At 41.6% G+C, this 13,404-nt stretch overlaps 1 long non-coding RNA gene across 2 annotated transcripts in view; it reads right to left on the bottom strand.

Moving 5' to 3' along the window:
* The window catches only part of LOC102157126, a 66,507-nt gene that overhangs the window by 30,121 nt on the left and 22,982 nt on the right, over window positions 1-13,404 (bottom strand). For both annotated transcript variants that reach the window (XR_005385309.1, XR_005385308.1), the window contains exon 4: window positions 5,928-6,170. This is a non-coding gene — a long non-coding RNA (uncharacterized LOC102157126). The remainder of the gene's footprint in view (window positions 1-5,927; window positions 6,171-13,404) is intronic.

Genomic DNA, 13,404 nt, shown 5'->3' with positions numbered 1-13,404 from the left:
TTTTTTTTAAGATTTTATTTATTCATTCATGAGAGACACACAGAGAGAGGCAGAGACACAGGCAGAGGGAGAAGCAGGCTCCATGCAGGGAGCCCGACATGGGACTCAATCCCAGGACTCTGGAATCATGCCCTGAGTCGAAGGCAGGCCCTAAACCGCTGAGCCACCCAGGCGACCCAACAATGAAAAAATCTTAGGTCCTCCTAGATGAAAGACTTCCAATCAGATAACACACACTAAAAAACCAATGAAGTAATATCTTCAAGGAATTGAGGGAAAATAGACGTCTACACTGCTAAACTCTTGCCATGTGTATGCAAAAATGAAACCACTTTCAAATAGTAAACCATAGACCAAGAGTTTAGCCACCTATAGACTGGGTTTAGACTCATCCAGTATGGCACTGGCACGCACAAAGAGACTGCTGCTTATGGCTAGTGTCTCTTCTGGTTGATAACTACCCACGCTATTCTAGGATGTAATATGTTTAATATGACCCCTGACCACTTCCTTCCTGGTTAGTAAATACTGTTGCCCCAAACACTCAGGTTTGCTTCTGCCATCTTAGGCCTCCCTTGGGACCCTGACCAGACTGATCCATAATTTTACAACTAAAGAGTTAACAGCTGTCACAGTAGGGGATCTCCCAAGATCCTGCTTCTACCCAGGGGGAAGATCTCATTCTGATTGGTCAACTCCTTTTGACTGCAGGGTCTTGGCTGTTAAATATTTTAAATTTTTTTTTTTTTTTTTTAATTTATGATAGTCACAGAGAGAGAGAGAGAGGCAGAGACATAGGCAGAGGGAGAAGCAGGCTCCATTCCCCGGGAGCCCGACATGGGATTCGATCCTGGGTCTCCAGGATCGCACCCTGGGCCAAAGGCAGGCACTAAACCACTGCGCCACCCAGGGTTCCCACTGGCTGTTAAATATTTTAGATAATACCTTTACAACAGGTCCTCTATGAAAGCTAGCAAAGCATATACTTTGCCAAGAGAAAAAGTGACCCAGATAGAAGGTCTGTAAACAGGAAATAGATTTTAGCAAACGAATTGATAACTTAAGACAGAAAATTTATTTACCAATTGATTGTAGAAAGGATTAGGTTGTGTTAATGTGGTAGTGGGGAAAAAAGAAGGAAAGTAAATGGATAGTAAATAGTTCCTGGTGGGAGAGCCTTAAAAAATATCCATGTTTATTGGAACCCCTGTGTTCTGTTGGTGGGAATATAAAATGGTGCAGCCGCTTTAAAAAACACTATGGCAGTTTCTCAAAAAATTAAAAATAGAATTACCATATGATCCAGCAATCCCTCTTCTTGGTGTATATCCAAAAGAACTGAAGCAGGATCTTGAAGAGCTATTTGCACGCCCATGTTCATAGCAGCATTATTCACAAGAGCCAAGAAGTAGAAGCAACCCAAATGTCCATCCATCCATGGATGAATGGGTAAATGAAATGTATATACTTCCACATGGAATGATGTTCAGCCTTTAAAAAGAAGAAAATCCTGGGGCACCCGGGTGGCTCAGTCGTTAAGCATCCCAACTCTTGATTTCTGTGCAGGTCATGATCTCAGGGTTATGAGATGGAGCCTCACATCAGGCTCCACACCTTGCTTAGGATTTTCTCTCTCCCTCTCCCCCTGCCCCTCCCACCCTCTCTCTCTTTCTCAAAAGAAAAAAAAAAGGAAATCCTGTCATGTGCTACAACATGGATCAACTGAGGACATTATGCTAAGTGAAATAAGCCAATCACAAAAGACAAAACTTGTATGATTCCATTTATATGAGATTAAGATTCTACGTTTATGAGTCAAATGCATAAAAACAGAAAGTGGAATGGTGGTTGTCAGGGGCTAGGGGGCAGGGGGAAATGGGGAATTGGTATTTAATAGAGTTTCAGTTTTGTAAGATGAAGAAGTTCTAGAGATCCATCACACAACAAAGTGAATAAATATACTTAACATTACTGAACTCTGTACTTAAAAATAGCTAACATGGTAAATTTTATGTTATATAAAATTTTTTTTATACAAAAAAAAAACAAAAACAAAATAGGGACGCCTGGGTGCCTCAGGGGTTGAGCGTCTGCCTTTGGCCCAGGCCATGATCCCAGAGTTCTGGGATCAAGTCCCACGTTGGGCTCCTTGTGAGGAGCCTGCTTCTCTCTCTGCCTATGTCTCTACCTTCTCTCTGTGTCTCTCATGAATAAATAAATGAATAAATAAAATCTTAAAAAAAATAACCAAGCAATTCTAACATAATACTTCTGTGGGGGCAGGTGAGGAGGGTAGGCGGTAGATATTTTTAAAAATTTCCCAGGTGATTTTTAATGTGCTGCTAAGGTGAAAACCACTGAATTATGCCTAAAACAAAATCATATGAAATTTAAAAGAAAAAAAAAGAAAGAAAATGGGAGAGTGGAGAGATAAAAGACAAATAGAGAAATAGAGGAAATACTATTTTTAAAAGGTAGTACAGCAGTTATCATATTAGATAAAATATAGAACATGAAGCAAAAATCTTTGAATAACCTGGGAGGCCATATCAAGATCTAGGGGAAAATCACATACCATCATGAGTGTTATGTACCCAACAACATAGTCACTACATATGCGAGGCAGAAACTCACAGAATGATAGGAGACAGTTACAAATGTAAAATCATGGTAGGAAATGTTCAACACTTTCTTCAAAAACTATCAGATCAAGGAGACAAAAAACTTGAGCAAGGATAAAGAATATTTAGGAAGTAAAACTAACAAGGTCGATCTAGTTGGGATCCTGCAAGTGGTAAACAGAGACTGTTTCTTCTTTTCAAAAGCAGATGAAATCATTATAAAAACTGACAACGTACAAGGTCACCAAGCTGAGACAAAAGAGTCCAATGCCTAGCCAACTGAGCCACCCAGGTCCCCCTTCCATGTTTTTTGACTCTGTAATTCCATTTCTGAAGATCTGGCATATGGACATGATCCTAAATCTATTAAAAACTCCATGAGGTTCAAAGCCATGTTATTTATAAGATTTATTTATTTTTATTTTTATTTATTTTTTCACGATAGACATAGAAAGAGAGAGAGAGAGAGGGAGAGACACAGGCAGAGGAAGAAGCAGGCTCCATGCAGGGAGCCCGATGTGGGACTCAATCCTGGGACTCCAGGATCGCGCCCTGGGCCAAAGGCAGGTGCTAAATCGCTGAGCCACCCAGGGATCCCCTATTTATAAGATTTAGAAACAAATTAAATATACAAATATCAGGAAAATAATCCCATAAATTATGACACATCCTCTAGAAATATTTTGTAGCCACTACAATTTTGCTTACAAAGGTTAGGGAATAGGGCAGCCTGGGTGGCTCAGTGGTTTAGCATGGCCTCCGGCCCAGGCTGTGATCCTGGAGACCCGGGATCAAGTCCCACGTCGGGCTCCCTGCATGGAGCCTACTTCTCTCTCTGCCTGTGTCTCTGTCTGTCTCTCTCTCTCTCTCTCTGTCTCTCATGAATAAAAAATATAAAATCTTTAAACAAAACAAAGGTTAGGGAATAACAGAGGAAATGCTCACAACAGCATGTCAAGTGAAAAGACCATATTCAAAACTATTCATTATGATTATTAATATTTGTAAGACAAAGCTTGGCAGAAACTACAATGTTAACCACAATGTTAAACCTGATTATTTTTTGGATGATGGGTCGCCTTTTTTCTATTAATCTTATTTTCCTGTTGTTCTTTGTGTTTATATTACGTTAATAATAACCTTTACACAAGCTGCTTTAATGTTCCTGCATTTTTCCCAGGTCATGAGTGATTGGCAGATTGTTAAATATGATATAAACTGTACACTTTCTCCCCTTGGGAGGTGCCCCCTAGAACCTTAACAAAACAAAGACTCCTTCTTTGGTCCCACAGCCTTCTCGTGTTGGTAGACCACAGTGAGGCCCTGGCGTGGAGGGAGACTCAGCTCCTCAACTGGCTGCTTGTGACAGCCTGAGCCTCAACCCTCGATCTGCAATGGACATAATCTCCCCGCTTCAGAACTGGGACAGGAGAGGGGAGACAGGCTAGCAAGTGCGCTTAGGTGGAAAACAGTTATGGAATCTTTAAACTCTACTGTACAGATCGGCTCCCCTGTGATGAAATGTGAAATTTAAATAGTTCAAATAATTTAGAACAAAGCAGCAAGTTGAAGGATCCTGGGAGGATTTTAATTACTGCAAGACTACTGAGTCCCTTCAAAGAGATTCCCTCTCTAAAAAGACATTAAGCCTAATTCTAAGGGTGTAAATTTAATACTGATTGAGGCCACACAGAAAAGTAAGATTATAAAGGAGAGATGAGTAATTTAAACAAAAATTTATCATCAAAAGCATCTTTTTTTAAATAAAAATATTTTGGCGGGCGCAGGGGGGGCACCTGGGGTGTTTGCCTTCAGCTCAGGTCATGATCCCAGAGTCCTGGAATCAAGCCCCAAAATCAGGCTCCCTGCTCAGCGAGGTGTCTGCTTCTCCCTCTACCTCTCTCTCTCTGTGTTCTTTCTCTCTCTCTCTCAAATAAATAAACTCTTTATAAATAAATAAAAATAAAAATATTTTGGCCTATCCTCTTTTTACTAACACACATTCACAGACACTTTCCCAAAGAGAGACAACATCTCCCAGACAAGAAATTGTATTTTGCAAGCATTTGAATGAGAACACGTGTCCAAATCAAACATTTGTTTTGTCCTAATGATTGAAATAGGTTCTTGTTTTATAAAGGTGGATTTGATCCTCCTACCAAATAAAGTACGTTTTGATTATTACAATGTTTGCCAAGGTAGCTACAGTCAGAAAGAACATGTACTGAATTCAGCCTTCCTCTCTGCCTCCCTTCCTTCCTTTCTTCTTTCCCATCTTTGGTCTCTCCTTGATTTACAATCTCAAATGTCCAAAAGGGCAGGCGAGTAATGGACACGAACAAAGGTGGTGGATATCAGCGTAGCGAGTGTGGGGACAATGGTGAGCCAGAGAGCACTGACTCCATGTGAAGTGGGAAGTCACTGGTCAGCAAGAGCCACCAGGCACCTTGCAGGAGCGCAGGCCCAGTGCTGGGAGATCGTCATATTTTTGCAATAAGCTAGACCTCTAGATATTCATATGAACCCTATGAGATTTGGAAATGGCTGCAACTAATTCAAATATTTGTCCAAACTGAGCAGGCCAACAGCAAACGGCCAGTCTGCAGTTTCTGATTTGTCCTGTTTGAGCTTAACAGTCTCTTCTAAATCATATGATTATTATACGGATTAACACTTAACAAAAGCTGGGCAGCCCGGTGGCTGAGCAGTTTAGCTCTGCTTTCAGACCAGGGTGTGATCCTGGAGACCGGGGATCGAGTCCCAAGTCGGGCTCCCTGCATGGAGCCTGCTTCTCCCTCTGCCAGTGTCTCTGCTTCTCTCTCTCTGTGTGTCTCTCATGAATAAATAAATAAAATCTTTTTTTTTTTTTTAATAAATAAAATCTTTAAAAAAATACTTAATGAAAGCTATATTCATTAAGTGCTTACTTTGTGCTAGGCAGTGTTTGAAGTGCTCTACAGGTATTCATTCTTTCCTGACAGCAACTCTATAATGAAGGTACCTTGTAACCCCATTTTATAGATAAGAAGTTGAGATATAGAAAAGAACAGAGGAGATGAGGGACATTAGCCACATTTGGGACACAAGACTGTGTTACAGGAATACAAGGTAGTCCTAGAATTCTAATGGGGGAGAAGAGGATTGTCTTGAAGCATGTGAGGAAAAAGTTGAACAAGAGTATTCTGAAGACCAGAGAGTCTAGATGTGTTCCAGGTATCTTACTGTGTAGCAAGTCACCTCAAAACTCAGTGGATTAAAACAACAATGTATTGTTATCTATCATGGTTTGGGGGTTGATGGACTCACCTGAGAAGTTCTCATTGGGGTCACCCACACAGTTGTAGTCAGATAGCTTCTGAGATCAGCATCATGTGAAGGATTCTTCACTCCCAGGTTAGCTGCCTGGGCCAGGATGGCAAGGAGAGCTGGGTGCTGTTTGGGCATGATTCTCCACAGCATCTCTCCAGGTGGTTAGCTTTGGCTTCCTCACAACATGGTGGCCTCAGGACAGCTGGACTTAAATGGTGGTTCAGGGCTCTAGGAGTGCATCTGCCAAGAGACAAGTGGAAGCGGCCAATCTATGAAGACCTAGGCATTGACACTGACACGGTCACTTCCATTTATTCTTTAAATTGCCCACGTTGAAGGAAAGAGGCATAGACTCTGCCTCCTAATGGGAGGGCTGACAAAACATGAGTAGCCATCTTTAATCTGCCAAAGAATGGCACAGCCAAATGGATAGTCTCTATTCTTCTAGTGGAGAGGTTACCATTGGGATGAGTTCCTGGAAACTTCTGTCCTTATTCTGCCTGAGAGTGTGATCTTATCCAGGCCAAGGGTGGGCAGGCCCCCTTGATCATCATCCAACCAAGGGTGTGCAATGGTAGAGCAGTAGTCCCCCAAAGGAAAATCAATGTGTTGTCACCACAAAAAAAAAGGGTGAGTGGATGCTACCGAGGTGAAAAACAAAGTTCACCTCAAGCATTTATTGTTGGTTTTAAATCTTTTTGTCCAATGTGAGCATCTTCACACAAACCCATGGCCCTCCCCCCAGCCCATTTACACTCATACTTATTCTCCATGTCCCTCTGTTTTATTCAAATAACAAATGTCAACTTGCAGCAACACTAGGCAGGTATAAGCAAGGCTCTGCGGGGGGGATCAAAAATGAGTCAGACCTGGAGCTTGTCCTTGAGCTGTTCACTCTCTAGTAAAGGGAAGAGAGAGAAATAACAATAACATCTGAGAAGACAGGGGAAAGTGCCATAAGAGGCATAGATAAAGTGCTCTGGAAATTCAGAGAGAGAGAGAGAGAGAGAGAGATTACTTCCAGCTGCACCCTTAATCACATACTGTCTCACCACATCTCTTGTATTGTTGTCTTGTCTGGTTATTAAATCCTATATTATTGAACAACAGCAAACCAGTGATGCTGAATAATTCATGGAACTACTCCCTTCTCTGCCTCCAGAGCATCAGCTCCTCCAGGCAGGGCCGAAGAACTGATAGGCATATGGCAGGGGCCAAGATCTATGGACTGAAGAATACCGGCTCCAACAGAAGAGAACATCGATAAACTACTATCTGAACAAAGCCTATAACGGGCCCATAAATATAGACCTTTGTCAGCTTACTAATATTTCTTCAATGCATTAAAAAAAATAAGAAACTCAAAGATTGCTTTTCTCCATGGCCCCCTACTTTTATTTTCCTGGTAGGAGGACACGTCCTTCTATTGGGATCACTTTCCAATTACTGACGTCACAGGCGGGTGTGTTCTTCCACCTTGGCTATGCGGAAATGTCAAATAAAGGTGATGGACTGTAATAGTAAAACACACCCCGGTGATGGCTCTAGAAGGAACTTCTACATATAGCAATCTCAGATTTCTTCATGGGAGGTTCTTTTGTGTGTGTAGCATCAAAGTGTTGCCTTTTGGCATCACGTCCAAGTCTTTCTGGAAAAATGTACTACGTTATCTTTTTTGTTTCTTATTTTTAAGTGACAGATGGTTAGGAAATATCTTCTTCACTCTTATAATTATTTTCCCCAGTTTTTCTCCATTAAACAGCAATTACCCTCATGCATAATCTTTCTAAGTAGTTATTTTCTAGCTCCTGAAGAGAATAATCACAGTGAATGGCATTCATCTTATGTACTTCATGCTTTTTCTCAGCATGAAACTTCTATTGACTATAATTTGTACCACAGTAACTAACATAGACACTCAAACATGCTTGGTTGTTAATTTTTTTTAAGTGGACCAAGTTTTCAGATGAAATACTCCTTGGTTTTACAAAGGGTAGTTTTCCTGGATTCTCTCCAAAAGCACCTTCAAAGAAAATTAGATCTATGACTGCTGTGCTTTAAATATTTTCCAAGGGAGATGTGGAGTGAAAACATACCCCCCCGCCCCCCGGGTTAGATCACCTCACATTTGTACTGTGCTAATAAGCATTTTACAAAGCATGCAAACGATCTCCTTTACAGAGAAGGAAAACCCCTTTTGGATTTACTTCTTGGTGCTAGCAATATTGAAAAATGATTTAATTTACACCATAAAAAAAAACTTTAGATAGATTTGACAATTCAACATATAAAGCAAGTCATAGAGAAGTAGCAGAAAACAGAAACTAGTAGTTATGATATCTTTAGAGGAATTATACTTTCTCTAAGCTTGGAAGCAGGAAATGAAATATCAAAAGACAAAAATAAGAGATTTGATGATTTGTAAATTTGTAAAATTTTTTTACATTTTTAAAATTTAAATTCAATTTGCCAACATATTAAATATGATTTTAACAAGCAACATTATTTTACCAAAGGTCCTTCATGATTAATCTAGAAGAAATTATTCTTGGTCTTTGGCATTCAGGAGTGTCCACATCTCGTAAGTAATTCCAAAAGTCAACGACATAAAGACCTCTGTTGGGGATCCCTGGATGGCTCAGTGGTTTAGCGCCTGCCTTTGTCCCAGGGCATAATCCTGGAGATCTGGGATCGAGTCCTGCATCGGGCTCCCTGCATGGAGCCTGCTTCTCCCTCTGCCTCTCTCTCTCTATATCTCTCATGAATAAATAAATAAAATCTTAAAAAGAAAAAAAAGACCTGTGTTATTTTGTTGAGTCAAAATCTGAATTGTAAAACAAAAACAAACAACAACAACAACAAAAAACATCTGAATTGTCCCGGACAGAGCCCCTCACTTGAAGGGATCCCATCTGACCCCCGCACCCGACTTCCAGGGTGGCCTCATCCTGTCGCCCACTGAGTGCGACACCCTCCGCGTCCAGAAATCACATGTTAATGCATTTGTACCAAGGAAAACATCCACCACACAGGTTTTTCTCCAATGTGGGGATTCAAAAAGGCTTCACCCAGGATGCATTTCTGGAGGATGATATAAGTGCTGGGAAATTCCACAGGACGCAGATAAAAGACAGATAAATGGAAAGTCACTGAATTTCTAGAGAGGTTGCCAGAATCAGGACTCTCTTTACTCAGCCTTAGGAGAACTGCAACTCTGAATACGAAGGACAGTGTTCAAGAGAATCGGTGCTCCTGCTGATAAAAGAAGAGAGAAGGAAGAAAAGAAAGCAGCCAGGGGAGCGGGGTGGGGAGAGGACCCTGGTCAGAGCCCCACGGGGCAGTGGCCCCCGCACCGGAGTCCTCCTGACTCAGCCCATCTCGGGGGCAGGAGCAGCCGCACTCCCCGCTGGCGACACTCAGCTGCCCAGGCCGCGGTGGCCTCAGTCACACACCCCAGGCAGGACGACCCGGTTCCCAGCCCCGCCCGCATTCCTTCCTGCTGTCACATCTCCTTCCTCTTTCTCTCGGAGCTTGTCACACCCTCCGCAAACCCTTGGAAGGCCCTCCAGCTGGTCTCCCCGGGTTCCAGACTGTTCCATCACTATCCACGAAACACTTTCCCCAGAGGCCGCTCCCCAAAATGCGTGTGACCGGGTCGCTCCCAGCTTTAAAACGCTTCAGGGAATGGCCCGCTGCCTTCAAGAGAGGGTTCCCGATTCTTTCTTTTTTATTGTGGAAAAAAAAACAACTACAAAAAACCCCACATAACGTGAAATTTGCCATCTTCATCATTTGCAGGTGTACGATAGTTTAGTGTTAACCGTATTCACACTGTGCAGTGAGCTCTAGAAATTGTTCCCCTTGCAAAATTGAAATCATACCCATGCGACAGCTCCCCTCTCCCGCCTCCCCCAGGCCCCTGGCAACCACCATTCTACTTTCTATTTCTGGGAGTCTGACAACTTTAGATACCTCACAGAAGTGGAATCATGCAGTGTCTGTCCTCTGGCTACTGGCATATCTCACTTAGCAGAATGTCCTCACTGTTCCTCCATGTGGTAGCACGTGTCAGACTTTCCTTTCTTTTAAGGCCGAACAACATTCCAGTGCATGTGTTTACCACACCTGGTCTAGCCATTCACCCACGGACGCACGTCGGGGTTGTTCCCACCTCTGGGCTATTGTGACCCATGCTGCTGTGAGCACAGGTATACAGAGATCTCTTCAAGACTCGGCTTTCAATTTTTGTGGACAAATATCAAGAAGTGGGGTTCCAAAAAAAAAAAAAAAGAAGTGGGGTTGCTGGATCATATGGTAATTGCATTTTTAACTTTTTGAGGAATTGCCAGACTGTTCTCCTTAATGGCTGCTCTATTTTACATTCCCACCAACAGAGCACAAAGGTTGTAATTTTTCCACCTCCTCACCAACGTTTCTATCATTATTATTATCTTATTGTAGTGGTCATCCCTTGGTGATGATTGAAATTGAGCATCTTTTCATGTTTGTTGCCCATTTGTATGTCTTCTCTGGAGAAATGTCTATTCGAGTCCTTTGCCCATTCTTTAGTTGGGTTTTTTAAAAGTTTTCCTGTTGTTGAATTGTCGTTCCTAATTCCTTTTTTTTATTTTTATGATTTTATTTATTTATTCATGAGAGACAGAGAGAGAGAGAGAGAGAGAGAGAGAGAGGCAGATACACAAGCAGGCTCCATGCAGGGAGCCCGACGTGGGACTCAATCCCAGGTCTCCAGGATCAGGCCCTGGGCTGAAGGCGGCGCTAAACCGCTGAGCCACCCGGGCTGCCCCTGTTCCTAATTCTTAAGCATGGTCTATATCCTTTATGATCTAGTTGTAAGCCTCATTTCCCTCCTCTCTGTACCTCAGATACTTCTTTATGGCAGCTCATTTCCATGAGCTCCTTAATGAAGGAGCCATTGGTATTGAGCTCATCATGTGTTGTTCCTGCCAGGGAGCTCCCCTCCCAACCTCCAACATATCTTGACTACTGGAGCACAGTCTACTTCTGCCAGAAAGAAAAATCCCTTGATGGAATTGTCATTGGGAGGCTTTGTCTCACCGTGTTCTGAAGCCCACTATTCCCTCCAAGCACCAGTCAGAACCAATATCTCATTTAATATCCAAACTCTGATAACAAGCAAGGAGAGTTGCACGTCGTCTGTATCATTAAATATTTTCTGATGAGGGCAACCCGGGTGGCTCAGCGGTTTAGTGCCGCCTTCCGCCCAGGGTGTGATCCTGGAGACCTGGGATTGAGTCTCACGTCGGACTCCCTGCATGGAGCCTGCTTCTCCCTCTGCCTGTGTCTCTGCCTCTCTCTCTCTCTCTCTCTCTCTGTCTCTCATGAATAAATAAAATCAAATAAATAAATAAATAAATAAATAAATAAATAAATAAATAAATATTTTCTGGTGAAAAGGAGGGGAGAAGGAGGAAAATCTGGCAAGCAGGTGAGCAACCCAGGGCAGAGGAAAACATATAACTAGGCTTTTCCTCTGTACCCCTCTTTGACTCCCTATGCTGCCCACTTCCCATAGGACAGCTCCAAGGACCTGGTGACACGGTGTGTCACACTCAGGTCCCACCTGAACCCTTATCTCATCTTCCCCAAGCTGAAATGGGTTAGTCCTCACAAAGGGTACCCTCTGCTTCCCGCTGCAGTGTTCCAAATGGGAGTTTAGATCCAGGGATGATGATCCAGTGGAATCTGGCCAATACACTGTCACGTCTTGGCTTAGTGAGTAAAGTACCATTTCTGAAGCATCTCCTCAGAGCCAGCCAACATGCAAAGGCCTTTGGGTTTGTTAGCACATTTCAACCCCTTTTCAATCCTTTGAGGAGGGAGGAAGAACAGAGGGAGAGGGTGAAGCAGACTCCCCACTGAGCAAGGAGCCTGACACAACACAACCCAACACAACCCTCGGGCTTGATCCCAAGACCCTGGGATCATGACGTGAGCAGAAGGCAGATGCTTAACTGACTGAGCCACCTAGGCGCCCCCTAGCCAAGTTTCCTCGATGCTAAGGCCTTGCTCTCATTATTATATCATGACGCCTCAAGGTCAGGGTCTTTTTAGATTTACAATAGACATGGCCTGTTGTTTTGATAATTATGTATTAGGTGTGTGCTGTATGGTTCACAGCCATAGAATCTTCTAAGCCTGCAAGATATCTTAGAGAACATCTAGTCTAATCCCCTCACTTTACAAACAAGGAAGCTGACAACCTGACATGACTTAATAACTGTATAGTGAATAGAATGATATAATCATGCTCTGTAGAGATTTTTTTTCTATTTGATTTTTAAGTGTTCTTTGGAATTTGAAAGAAGTACAAGTTCAGTGCTGAAGAACTGTAAATGAGAAATTTTAAACATCCATAATTCATATTCCAATTGCCCTAACACTTATTGATAAACATGGTTTTAGTCTTGGCTCATTGGTGCCTCATGTTAGGCTTTAGGAAACAGATGTATCTATTAGGCAATTGACTATATATTTGTATCTATACACATGTACATATGTAATTAGTTGATATTATATTCTTTAAAAAATATGGTATTCTTAAAAAAATATGGTATTCTTATTGAATATTATGAATATTCTTATTTTATTAAGATTCTTTATAACTTTTCTTAAATGATGGAAACAATTTTACCATAATCATAAAAATAAAACTTTCTCAGTGGGGATAGACTTTTTTTTTTTTTAAGATTTTATTTATTTATTCATGAGAGACAGAGAGAGAGAGAGAGAGAGGCAGAGATACAGGCAGAGGGAGAAGCAGGCTCCATGCAGGGAGCCCGACGTGGGACTCGATCCCAGGACTCTGGGATCACACCCTGGGCGGAAGGCAGGCGCTAAACCACTGAGCCACCCAGACATCCTGGGGATAGATTTTTTAAAAATATAATTCCAAAGTAAACACTATCTATTATCCCATTACCAAGAGATAACCACCATTAACACTTTTTGCTGTGGGGAATGTTTTTTGCTCTGTTTGTGTGTGTGTATATATAATTGAGACAAATGGAACAGATGTTTTTAAACTGTTGATACATTTTTCCAGATTGCTTTCCAGAAAGTCTGTGATTATTTAAATCAGCACCATCAATTTTTTTAGCACCATCAATTAATGAGAATGTTCTCCTCACGATATGCTCACCAACTTTAGATACTTTGTTTTTTAATTTTTTGTTAATTTTATCATGGGAAAAATGGTTATGAATGTGAACTTATTAAAAAATATTGATTGTGAAAATTATTGCTTATAATTATTTTATGAAGCAAATGAGGTTATGTATATAATATTAAGAGCTCTGTATAACTAAACTCTAGCTTATATCATGCCTATTTAGACTATTTTAAACCAAGGTAACAATGGCTTAAAAACAATCTTGCAAAATTGCATTATGTTAATTGGAAATTGACAGAATAAGTACCAGGTAAAGTAGGT

The sequence above is a fragment of the Canis lupus genome, chromosome 37, assembly GCF_011100685.1.
Source record: "Canis lupus familiaris isolate Mischka breed German Shepherd chromosome 37, alternate assembly UU_Cfam_GSD_1.0, whole genome shotgun sequence".
Taxonomy (NCBI): Eukaryota; Metazoa; Chordata; class Mammalia; order Carnivora; family Canidae; genus Canis; species Canis lupus.
The sequence above is the reverse complement of the archived record's forward strand: the minus strand, read 5'-3'. Positions and strand labels throughout refer to the sequence as shown.